The sequence below is a fragment of the Ambystoma mexicanum genome, chromosome 3q (assembly GCF_040938575.1).
Source record: "Ambystoma mexicanum isolate Mex_15411 chromosome 3q, UKY_AmexF1_1, whole genome shotgun sequence".
NCBI classification, from domain to species: domain Eukaryota; kingdom Metazoa; phylum Chordata; class Amphibia; order Caudata; family Ambystomatidae; genus Ambystoma; species Ambystoma mexicanum.
Genome location: NC_090926.1, coordinates 1,246,082,872 through 1,246,095,636, shown reverse-complemented (window position 1 = coordinate 1,246,095,636; position 12,765 = coordinate 1,246,082,872). Strand labels below are relative to the sequence as shown.

General features: G+C 50.8%; 1 long non-coding RNA gene across 1 annotated transcript in view; it reads left to right on the top strand.

Moving 5' to 3' along the window:
- Positions 1-11,164, top strand: part of LOC138581985 (uncharacterized) — a 142,569-nt gene extending 131,405 nt beyond the window's left edge. The window contains exons 2-3 of the long non-coding RNA XR_011304920.1: positions 10,432-10,580; positions 10,977-11,164. This is a non-coding gene — a long non-coding RNA (uncharacterized lncRNA). The remainder of the gene's footprint in view (positions 1-10,431; positions 10,581-10,976) is intronic.
- The last annotated feature ends 1,601 nt before the right edge of the window (positions 11,165-12,765 follow it).

Here is a 12,765-nt window from a genome sequence, read left to right as displayed (position 1 = left end):
TGTGGAATGTTAGGCTCCCCTCTGGAGGTGTGGATACCCATATGCACCCCTGGAGGTGTGGATGCCTAGGTGCAGTACTGGAGGTATGGCACCCAAAGAAGCAGCCCAAGAGATGTGGAATGTTAGGCTCCCCTCTGGGGGTCTGGATACCTGGAGGCACTCCTGGAGGTGTGGATGCATAGGTGCAGTACTGGAGCTGTGGCACCCAAAGAAGCAGCCCAAGAGGTGTGGCATGTTAGGCTCCCCTCTGGAGGTGTAGATACCTGGAGGCACTCCTGGAGGTGTGAATGCCTAGGTGCAGTACTGGAGGTGTGGCACCCAAACAAGCCGCCCAAGAGATGTGGAATGTTAGGCTCCCCTCTGGAGGTGTGGATACCTGGAGGCACTCCTGGAGGTGTGGATACCTAGGTGCAGTACTGGAGCTGTGGCACCCAAAGAAGCAGCCCAAGAGATGTGGAATGTTAGGCTCCCCTCTGGAGGTGTGGATATCTGGAGGCACTCCTGGAGGTGTGGATGCCTAGGTGCAGTACTGGAACTGTGGCACCCAAAGAAGCAGCCCAAGAGATGTGGAATGTTAGGCTCCCCTCTGGAGGTGTGGATACCTGGAGGTGTGAATGCCTAGGTGCAGTACTGGAGGTGTGGCACTCAAACAAGCCGCCCAAGAGATGTGGAATGGTAGGCTCCCCTCTGAAAGTGTGGATACCTGGAGGCACTCCTGGAGGTGTGGATGCCTAGGTGCAGTACTGGAGGTGTGGCACCCAAAGAAGCAGCCCAAGAGATGTGGCATGTTAGGCTCCCCTCTGGAGGTGTGGATACCTGGAGGCACTCCTGGAGGTGTGGATACCTAGGTGCAGTACTGGAGGTGTGGCACCCAAAGACGCAGCCCAAGAGGTGTGGCATGTTAGGCTCCCCTCGGGAGGTGTGGATACCTGGAGGCACTCCTGGAGATGTGGATGTCTAGATGCAGTACTGGAGGTGTCGCACCCAAAGAAGCAGCCCAAGAGGTGTGGAATGTTAGGCTCCCCTCTGGAGGTGTGGATATCTATGTGCACTGCTGGAGGTGTGGATACCTAGGTGCAGTACTAAAGGTGTGGCACCCAAAGAAGCAGCCCAAGAGGTGTGGAATGTTAGGCTCCCCTCTGGAGGTGTGGATATCTGGAGGCACTCCTGGAGGTGTGGATACCTGGAGGCACTCCTGGAGGTTTGGATGCCTAGATATAGCACTGGAGGTGTGGCACCCAAAGAAGTAGCCCAAGAGGTGTGAAATGTTAGGCTCTCCTCTGGAGGTGTGGATACCTGGAGGCACTCCTGGAGGTTTGGATGCCTAGATATAGCACTGGAGGTGTGGCACTCAAAGAAGTAGCCCAAGAGGTGTGGAATATTAGGCTCCCCTCTGGAGGTGTGGATACCTAGGGGCACTCCTGGAGGTGTGGATGCCTAGATATAGCATTGGAGGTGTGGCACCCAAAGAAGCAGCCCAAGAGGTGTGGAATGCTAGGCTCCCCTCTGGAGGTGTGGATGTCTATGTGCACTCCTGGAGGTGTGGATGCCTAGGTGCAGTACTGGAGCTGTGGCACCCCAGGAAGCAGCCCAGGAGATGTGGAATGCTAGGCTCCCCTCTGGAGGTGTGGATGTCTATGTGCACTCCTGGAGGTGTGGATGCCTAGGTGCAGCACTGGAGGTGTGGCACCCAAAGGAGCAGCCCAAGAGGTGTGGAATGTTAGGTTCCCCTCTGGAGGTGTGACACCCAAAGAAGCAGCCCAAGAGGTGTGGAATGTCAGGCTCCCCGCTGGAGGTGTGGATACCTAGGGGCACTCCTGGAGGTGTGGATGCCTAGATGTTGCACTTGAAGTGTGGCACCCAAAGAAGCAGCCCAAGAGGTGTGGAATGTTAGGCTCCCCTCTGGATGTGTGGATGCCTAGGTACACTCCTGGAGGTGTGGCACCCAAAGAAGCAGCCCAAGAGGTGTGGAATGTCAGGCTCCCCTCTGGAGGTGTGGATACGTAGTGGCACTCCTGGAGGTGTGGATGCCTAGGTGCAATACTGAAGGTGTGACACCCAAAGAAGCAGCCCAAGAGGTGTGTAATGTCAGGCTCCCCCATGGAGGTGTGGATACCTAGGGGCACTCCTGGAGGTGTGGATGCCTGGATGTAGCACTGGAGGTTTGGTACCCAAAGAAGCAGCCCTAGAGGTGTGGTATGTTAGGCTCCCCTCTGGAGGTGTGGATCCCTAGGGGTACCCCTAGAGGTGTGGATGCCTAGATGTAGCACTGGAGGTTTGGCACCCAAAGAAGCAGCCCAAGAGGGGTGGAGTGTTAGGCTCCCTTCTGGAGGTGTGGATACCTAGGTGCAGTACTGAAGGTGTGGCACCCAAAGAAGCAGCCCAAGAAGTGTTGAATGTCAGGCTCCCCTCTGGAGGTGTGGATACCTAGGGGCACTCCTGCAGGTGTGGATGCATAGATGTAGTACTGGACGTGTGGCACTCAAAGAAGCAACCCAAGAGGTGTGGAATGTCAGGCTCCCCTCTAGAGCTGTGGATATCTATGTGCACTCCTGGAGGTGTGGATGTCTAGATGTAGCACTGGAGGTGTGACACCTCAAGAAGCAGCCCAAGAGGTGTGGAATGTCAGGCTCCCCTCTGGAGGTGTGGATACCCAGGGGCACTCCTGGAGGTGTGGATACCTAGGTGCAGCACTGGAGGTGTGGCACCCAAAGAAGCAGCCCAAGAGCTGTGGAATGTTAGGTTCCCCTCTGGAGGTGTGACACCCAAAGAAGCAGCCCAAGAGGTGTGGAATGTCAGGCTCCCCGCTGGAGGTGTGGATACCTAGGGGCACTCCTGGAGGTGTGGATGCCTAGGTGCAGCACTGGAGGTGTGGCACCCAAAGAAGCAGCCCAAGAGCTGTGGAATGTTAGGTTCCCCTCTGGAGGTGTGACACCCAAAGAAGCAGCCCAAGAGGTGTGGAATGTCAGGCTCCCCGCTGGAGGTGTGGATACCTAGGGGCACTCCTGGAGGTGTGGATGCCTAGATGTTGCACTGGAAGTGTGGTACCCAAAGAAGCAACCCAAGAGGTGTGGAATGTCAGGCTCCCCTCTGGAGGTGTGGATACGTAGTGGCACTCCTGGAGGTGTGGATGCCTACGTGCAATACTGAAGGTGTGACACCCAAAGAAGCAGCCCAAGAGGTGTGGAATGTCAGGCTCCCCCCTGGAGGTGTGGATACCTAGGGGCACTCCTGGAGGTGTGGATGCCTGGATGTAGCATTGGAGGTTTGGTACCCAAAGAAGCAGCCCTAGAGGTGTGGCATGTTAGGCTCCCCTCTGGAGGTGTGGATCCCTAGGGGTACACCTAGAGGTGTGGATGCCTAGATGTAGTACTGGAGGTGTGGCACCCAAAGAAGCAGCCCTAGAGGTGTGGCATGTTAGGCTCCCCTCTGGAGGTGTGGATCCCTAGGGGTACACCTAGAGGTGTGGATGCCTAGATGTAGTACTGGAGGTGTGGCACCCAAAGAAGCAGCCCACGAGGTGTGGAATGCTAGGCTCCCCTCTGGAGGTGTGGATACCTGGAGGCACTGCTGGAGGTGTGGATGCCTAGGTGTAGCACTAGAGGCGTGGCACCCAAAGAAGCAGCCCAAGTGGTGTGGAATGTCAGGCACCCCTCTGGAGGTGTGGATACCTAGGGCCACTCCTGGAGGTGTGGATTCCTAGATGTAGCACTGGAGGTGTGGCACCCAAAGAAGCAGCCCAAGAGGTGTGGAATGCTAGGCTCCCCTCTGGAGGTGTGGATGTCTATGTGCACTCAAGGAGGTGTGGATGCCTAGGTGCAGTACTGGGGGTGTGGCACCCCAAGAAGCATCCCAAGAGATGTGGAATGCTGGGCTCCCCTCTGGAGGTGTGGATGTCTATGTGCACTCCTGGAGGTGTGGATGCCTAGGTTCAGCACTGGAGGTGTGGCACCCAAAGAAGCATCCCAAGAGGTGTGGCATGTTAGGCTCCCCTCGGGAGGTGTGGATACCTAGGGGCAGTACTAAAGGTGTGCACCCAAAGAAGCAGCCCAAGACATGTGGCATGTTAGGCTCCCCTCTGGAGGTGTGGATACCTGGAGGCACTCCTGGAGGTGTGGATACCTAGGTGCAGTACTAAAGGTGTGGCACCCAAAGAAGCAGCCCAAGAGGTGTGGAATGTTAGGCTCCCCTCTGTAGGTGTGGATACCTGGAGGCACTCCTGGAGGTGTGGATACCTGGAGGCACTCCTGGAGGTTTGGATGCCTATATATAGCACTGGAGGTGTGGCACCCAAAGAAGTAGCCCAAGAGGTGTGGAATATTAGGCTCCCCTCTGGAGGTGTGGATACCTGGAGGCACCCCTGAAGGTGTGGATACCTAGGTGCAGTACTAGATGTGTGGCACCCAAAGAAGCAGCCCAAGAGGTGTGGAATGTCAGGCTCCCCACTGGAGGTGTGGATACCTACGTGCACTCCTGGAGGTGTGGATGCCTGGATGTAGCACTGGAGGTGTGGCACCCAAAGAAGCAGCCCAAGAGGCGTGGCATGTTAGGCTCCCCTCGGGAGGTGTGGATACCTGGAGGCACTCCTGGAGATGTGGATGTCTAGGTGCAGTACTGGAGGTGTCGCACCCAAAGAAGCAGCCCAAGAGGTGTGGAATGTTAGGCTCCCCTCTGGAGGTGTGGATATCTATGTGCACTCCTGGAGGTGTGGATACCTAGGTGCAGTACTAAAGGTGTGGCACCCAAAGAAGCAGCCCAAGAGGTGTGGAATGTTAGGCTCCCCTCTGGAGGTGTGGATACCTGGAGGCACTCCAGGAGGTTTGGATGCCTAGATATAGCACTGGAGGTGTGGCACCCAAAGAAGTAGCCCAAGAGGTGTGGAATATTAGGCTCCCCTCTGGAGGTGTGGATACCTGGAGGCACTCCTGAAGCTGTGGCTACCTAGGTGCAGTACTAGATGTGTGGCACCCAAAGAAGCAGCCCAGGAGGTGTGGAATGTCAGTCTTCCCTCTGGAGGTGTGGATACCTGGAGGCACTCCTGGAGGTGTGGATGCCTTGGTGTAGCACTGGAGGTGTGGCACCCAAAGGAGCAGCCCAAGAGGTGTGGAATGTTAGGCATAGCTTCCAAGGTGTGCGTTCCAAAGTGAACCCCCCTAGCTTTGGAACCTTAAGTGTTTACTGTGGGCCATGTTTCAGGAACGTTGCACTAGTGAAAGTGCAAACGTGCACATTATTAACACTAAGCGAAGATTGCTCTAGTGTACAATGCATTGTTGCGCCAGGCCAATGTTTGCCCTGGCCCTGACACAGAACGTTATCCACGCTGGAAACTGCAGCAACAATGCATTGAGTGAATATATTTTTGGATTAGGTCAGATGTTGCCCTAGTGCTAATACCTTGCACAACTACACTTGCATCAGGTCAACATGTCTGCACTACTGCCCCTGCTTTCCCATTATCCCCATCCCACTGGTAGGTCCCCAGTACCCTGTGTTGAATGATTCTTTTTCAATTTTTTTATGGTCTGTTTTTAAATTTTTTCCATAGAAATGAAAGACTATGTAACTCCAAAGTCTGCAATACACTCCTGGGGGTGAGGTGGGTTTGGCCCGTCGGTGTATACGATGGTAACTTGACTGATCTTGCCTGCTATGAACGATGTCATGTAAAGTGGTCTTATACAGCGCACTTCTGCCAATAATGTTGGCCTCGCTGCACATGGCTCTGTAAGAAAGGAAGGCAGGGTGTGTTAGTCGGATAGCAGGAAGGCAGACGCAGAAACCTGTGGTGTTGATGGATGCAGGTCGGAAGTACCCTCTACCTGTGTAACCCAGCAGGTTAGCCATATGGACAGCCCCCCGGTTTGTGGAGGACACAAAATGATAGAATGTGTACTCTACCTTTGTCTTCCCTTATTACTCAAGCCCTCTGAGGCGGTTCCTCGCTGCATGCAGCGCTGTACAAAACATAGGCATGGACATTGGGTGTGGTGATGGCAATGGCTGGGAATAGTGCGTAAAGGGGTGACATCGGCTCCTCTCCCGGCACTCATACCCCTAGCGAATCCTAGGGGGGCTCATGACGAGCAGGCGCAGGATTGCTCCCACTGTGGTGGCTATGCCTATTTTAGGGAAGGTTGGGAGCGTCGGCATGCAAAGTTCAGCTATTTGCACATTCCCTGCGCTCTCGCAGGCAACGGAGAGGATTGTGCGCGCGGTGCTGTCAGGTGGACATGAACCATGCGCAGGGAACCAGGAGCTCTGTAACGGGGGCCGCCTGCCAATGGGGACCAGTGGCCCATGAGGCCCCAAGTGAGAAGGACAAGTCACTCCTAAGGGCAGGATGGTGCATTAGTGCCCATTCACTCTTTGGCCTCTGCGTTATAAAGCTTGGTATTTGTTATGTTGATTTATACCGCGCACCGCTACTACCCAAGGGCCGTCTCCAGGCGCCCCCGTGGCTCTGCAAGAGAAGGAGGCTGGGTGTGTTAGTGGGGACAGGATGGTAGGATAAGTCCAGAACCAGGAGTAACTGGCGTCTGTGAGCATTGCCTTGCGTGTGGGAGTTAGTACGAGAGACCCATGTGTTGTAACCATATGGGTAGCGCTCAGTGCCTCGGATGTGTGTCAGTGTTTGTGTTGGGTGTGTGTGTCGTATGATGTTAGGGTGAGGTTTGCGGTTGTGCGCACTGGTTAGTTGCATCCAGAGTCGCGAGTGACTGTTAGGTGTTTGGTTGCATTGTGTTGGGGTGCGTTTGTGTAGTGTCATGTAGTGTCGATGGCTTTATTTATTTATGTGCAAGGGTGTTTCCTCTCATGTTGTTTCCCGAGTCTCAGAAAGTTGGTTGGGTGCGAGCATTAGATTAGTTCTTTGTGTGTTTATGTGTAGTGTGGCTAGCCCCTAGTCGTGTGTATAGGGGCGCGGGTTATGTTGGAGGAGCAGGAAAGGGGAGAAGTGGGTTAGTAATAGGTTAGTTCGACAATGCCGCATCAGTAAAGTGTAAGGTTTGGTTTAAGGGTCAACACCTGCTTACATAAGACCAACGTTGCGTCGGTAAATGCCTTGCCCAAAAGGTCGCTCTTTCCCTGTCCCCCTGTTAATGTTCGGCAGATCCCCCCCTTCCCATTGTGCAATTTCCGCATCCCCCTCCCTCCACCTCTCTCCCCTATTCAATTTCCCCCTCCCCCACTTACCTTTCCCAGCACTCCACCATTTCGGACTGTGCACTGCAGTCGGCAGTGCTGAATAGCAACATGCTGTGCGTCTGTAGGAACGGCGTCGGGGTCTTTCGACCATTTCAGTTGCAATTGGCGCACTGGTAGCTCTCCGAACAGCTGACCCACGTTGGCAGTCTTGACACACAGAAACGTATTCCTTTAATTCGGAACGTTAAACGTGCCCATCATGCGCATTACAGGCTGCCTTTACTGGTCACCCCTCGCCCCCTCGCATTTAGAACCATGCTGTCAAAGAGCGATTAATAGCTTTTCAGAGGGACATTTAGTGTTTCATATCCTTGCTGGCTATCTGTCCTAAGATAATGTGCAGGTATTAACCACCTGCTGGATTGTTTTGAAATCATTATAATATGACCACCCCATGGGAACCTCCCAGCTGTAGGGCAAAGCCCCCCCCAAAAGTAATGTTGAAATGGGTCGCCAGCAACCGTGACACATCTGAACCTTTGCCCTTTTGTTCGTTGTGCTTCAGCGTGTGCCTTTGGCACAACATCTTGGTGCTTATAGCTGCCTGGGGTTAGAGAGATAGACCTGCCTGGCCATCCTGGCTGTTCATGATCTGCCCAATGTAGGCTTGCCCTTGGGGTTCAGCCCCATATTGGGGTGCGGACTTACAACCTTCGCCAGAACCCTCGTGTAGGATTTATCAGCGGGGGAGAGGCATCTCCGTTCCCATGCCCCTTCAGCCTTGACCTCTCTCTCTCTCTGTAAGGTTCACCTGTGAGGGCGCACGCAGAGCTTAGTCTGCATGCCCATTCAGTCCTTGGCCTCTCAGACTTCACTTGGACCAAGTGGAGCAGACTCCAGCAGCTGGACCCCCTGAAGGTCAAGCACCATGGAAGAAGTTGGTAAGGGCACCCCTCCCAGTACACACCCCAGACACAGGAAGGTGAACAGTGGAGTAAAGGCACACATTAGATGCCTCAACATGGACTGTGTTGAAAAAGGAAGAAGCCAGCACGTAGCTATTAGAGGGTCAAACCTTTGTGGGAAGACCCTACGAAGAGTGCATTTGGTTTCAGCTGCCGCCAAGATGGCGGCGCATGCATTGGCACCTCGGCGTATTTTCCCTGGATACTAGGCATAGGTGGGTCCTAAACCACTGGCCCAGATGTGTCTATGGTGTACTACCTCAATACTTGGGTTCAGATGGGCCGGGCCATCCAATAGTAGGCCTCCATAACAGACACTACCCTTGGCCAGAGCAGTTGGTGCCGCCAGGTGCTTTGTTGTTCCAGCCTCATGTTGCCAACAAAAGTATCCTGGCACCCCCAGCAGCACAGAGACACGCGCCTGGCGTCAAGCCCCAGGACATGAAGACACCAGAGGTACCAGGCATCCATCTTACCTTCATCCTGGGTCCTAAAGGAAGTGGTCGGTTCCCACCCAAGGTGGGCATTAATAGCAGGTGGGCACTAAAGGGTATGTGTGTCTCCCAAATGTACTCCTCGGTAGTACGGATGTCACTGGAATGCGTGTTCCCTAAAATTACCGAAGAAATACAGATTTAGTGGAATTGTGTTGTCTCCAAAATAAAGCTGCATGTGGTAAGGAGCTAACAGGAATGTGTGTTCCCCAAAATTACCCAAGAAATGCAGACTTAGTGCGATTGTGTTGTCTCCAAAATAAAGCTGCATGTGGTAAGGAGCTAACAGGAATGTCTGTTCCCCAAAATTACCCAAGAAATGCAGACTTAGTGCGATTGTGTTGTCTCCAAAATAAAGCTGCATGTGGTAAGGAGCTAACAGGAATGTGTGTTCCCCAAAATTACCCAAGAAATTCAGATTTAGTGCGATTGTGTTGTCTCCAAAATAAAGCTGTATGTGGTAAAGAGCTAACAGGAATGTCTGTTCCCCAAAATCACCCAAGAAATGCAGACTTAGTGCGATTGTGTTGTCTCCAAAATGAAGCTGTATGCGGTAACGAGCTAACAGGAATGTGTGTTCCCCAAAATCACCCAAGAAATACAGATTTAGCGCGATTGTGTTGTCTCCAAAATAAAGCTGCATGCGGTAAGGAGCTAACAGGAATGTGTGTTCCCCAAAATTACCCAAGAAATTCAGATTTAGTGCGATTGTGTTGTCTCCAAAATAAAGCTGCATGTGGTAAAGAGCTAACAGGAATGTCTGTTCCCCAAAATTACCCAAGAAATTCAGATTTAGTGCGATTGTGTTGTCTCCAAAATAAAGCTGTATGTGGTAAAGAGCTAACAGGAATGTTTAGTGCGATTGTGTTGTCTCCAAAATAAAGCTGCATGTGGTAACGAGCTAACAGGAATGTGTGTTCCCCAAAATTACCCAAGAAATACCGATTTAGTGCGATTGTGTTGTCTCCAAAATAAAGCTGTATGTGGTAACGAGCTAACAGGAATATCTGTTCCTCAAAATTACCCAAGAAATACAGATTTAGTGCGATTGTGTTGTCTCCAAAATAAAGCTGTATGCGGTAACGAGCTAACAGGAATGTGTGTTCCCCAAAATTACCCAAGAAATTCAGATTTAGTGCGATTGTGTTGTCTCCAAAATAAAGCTGTATGCGGTAACGAGCTAACAGGAATATCTGTTCCTCAAAATTACCCAAGAAATGCAGATTTAGTGCGATTGTGTGCAGGAAGTGTGTTCCCCAAAATTGCCCAAGAAATGCAGATTTAGTGGGTTTGTGTGTTCTCCAAAATAAAACTCTGCATGATAAAGAACAAATATGTGTGTTCCTCAAAATTACTTAAAGGAATAGTTCACTATAACATGTAATTGTCCTGATCGTTCGGGCATGTATTTTTAACCACACTGCAATCGAACTTAAATATTTTTCCTAGGCATTTTACCTTAGTTTTCCTCACTTTAACACTTGCGAAAATAATGTGTTGGGGGCCGCCATCTTGTGCTAATCTTATCCGTTGATGCATCACCCTAAGTTCAAGTTCCCTCGTGGCAAGAATAAAGATCGCCCGCCTCTCAAACTGACATTACTAGACGCTTACGCCCCTTTTCACAACGCCAATGCACGTCTCGTATCAACTTTCTCTGAGCGCAAGCTATTGACGTGTCTCCATGGAAATACCAGGACGCTTCTTTCCTCAACAAGTATAAACAGACCCTTTCTGAGCAGACAACATTGCTTTTTCAATCGTTTGACTGTAGTTAGTTTCGATCGGCCGTGACTTGTTTCTGATCTGTTCATCTTTCTTCCTAGTACGAAGCCCCGCAACCAGGTACTTAGACTAGCAGAACGGAGCTGCATGACGTCAAGGCAGCCTGCCTCACACGGTCCGTGTTGAGGATTATGATGGTACTTGTGCATGAACTTCGCGCAACAGTTCACCCTCGGAATCCAATTAACGAGTAAGTGTACTTTAGATGTGATGTCACTTTGACCACTGAGGCCACTAACATTTCATGTTGTTCTCCTACATTGTTGTAACTTCGATAAATCACTGAGAAATGCATTTAGTATGTAAATCGAATACATTTCTCTCGCTTATTGCAAATTAGAGAGTTCATCGCTTACGTGCCTTTCACTTTCAACTAAAAAACAATATTTCTCTATGGCCTAAACCGTTCTGGCTTGAATGGGTGCTCACTTTTGTGATCTGTCGATACTTCAAAGCCCAAGTACATTTTTCCAGAAAGTTACTTTTCTAAGGGCAACTATGCCATAGAATTTAGGATGCATTTTCAACTAAAGTGGTACACTTATGTGGTTCATTCGATTAAAATATTAATGTTTCTCTTTCACAGGTGGTACAGGCTCGTGGCCTACTGTTCGTTTACATGGTGGCTTTATGGGAGGCTTGGATTCCGTGTTCGACGTGGAATACCTGCCTGTGTCATTCGCGCCCTTCGTGCCAAATTCCCCATCAGTAGTGGACAGTACAGGAGATTTTCAAACACTATGCTGCAATCACAAGTATTCAATGTGTAGTGTGTTTGTGCCATCAACATCACTAAACTAAATAAAATACAAATGAGTATATACAAATATTTGTTTGAGTTTTTCAGTGAGTCAAGAACACGCTCAATGGTCTATGAGGGTCAGCAAAGAATGGTTGGTGCCCTTTTGTGCTCGCCTCGTCCCCATCCATCCCCCCTGCATGAGACTTTCCACATAAATAAAGCCAAAATCCAAGTATCTAACCAGGTCCAAACATTAGGGATGATGGTCAACTCCTCAGTTAACTCAGAAGCACAAGTGAATTACCTGTATAAAAATACAGCATACTACCTGCGCCTCCTGAAGGCCATCAGACCCTACTTAAATGAAACCAACATAGCAACAATTGCTAGGGCTGTTGTTCTGTCGTGGTTGGACTACGGCAACACCCTGCTAACAGGTGCCTCTGCAAAAGACCTGGCCAGTTGCCAAGTCATAGAAAATGACGCAGTGAGGATCGCGGAGAAACTAACGAGAAGCGATCATGTCACTTCGGCTAGAAGATCGCTCCATTGGCTTCGGGTAGAAGAGAGGACAAAGTTCAAAGCTGGAAACTTATAAGCCACAGAGACAGTTACGGTCGTCAGGTAAAAGCCTGCTCACAGTACCAAAACATAAGCTAAAGACTGGACTGGGCAGATCATTTGTAGTTTGGGCAGCACAGCAGTGGAATAGACTCCCGTTGGAGCTTGGATTGGAAGAGAACCATCTGACGTTTAGAAAAAAGCTCATGACCCACCTGTTTAGGTGATTAGCGTTCCGCTGCCTTGCGCACCCTGAGACTAAGAATATTTTATATAAGGGCAGTAGCACGTTAGCATGTGTTGTCTGTTTAGGCGCCCTGATGCCTGCGGGCTGCCGGCGCTATATAAGCTGAAATACATACGTGCAGTAGTGGGTGGGTGGGAACGCTCAAGGTGCCAAACTCCATGTAAAACTCCTCAAGACTCCCCTCTTCAAGACCCCGCCCCAGCACTCAGCATAAGTTTGTGTTCCTTCAGCAGTGTTTGGGGCCTTTTGCGCTCACCTCATGCCCATCCATCCCCCCTCCAGTATCAATGGCAGTTCACACCTATGATCGTGCGCTCCCAAGGGGGCTGGGTGGGTGGTAACACTCAAGTTGCCAAACACCACGTGCACCTCAAAGGGATCTTCTGCACAGTGATCATTGTTCACATGGCCTCCCCAGACTCAGTGTCTCCAGACTCCCCTGTTCAAGTCCATCCATCCACTTCCTCTCCAGTATCAAAGGCAGTTTGCACCTAAGACCATGCGCTCGCAAGGCAGCTGGCTGCGTGTGGACGCTCAAGGTACCACAAGCTGTGGAATCGCTAGCCTCTGTGTAGCATTAAAAATATATATTTCACATCATACAAAATTAGGCCGACTCTTTGTTTTTGTGTTGGCAATAAAAGTCTAACCTAACCTAACAAGCTTACTGTGTTTACATCACAAATCAACAGGTGTTTAAAAATTGCATTGTGAAACCTACGTCTTTCCCCCACTATTCAGGACTCTCAAACTTAGGTGTGTTTTTCTCCTGTTTTAAAATTACATTGTGAAAATAGTGACACTCTGTAGCTTTGCCTACTTGTA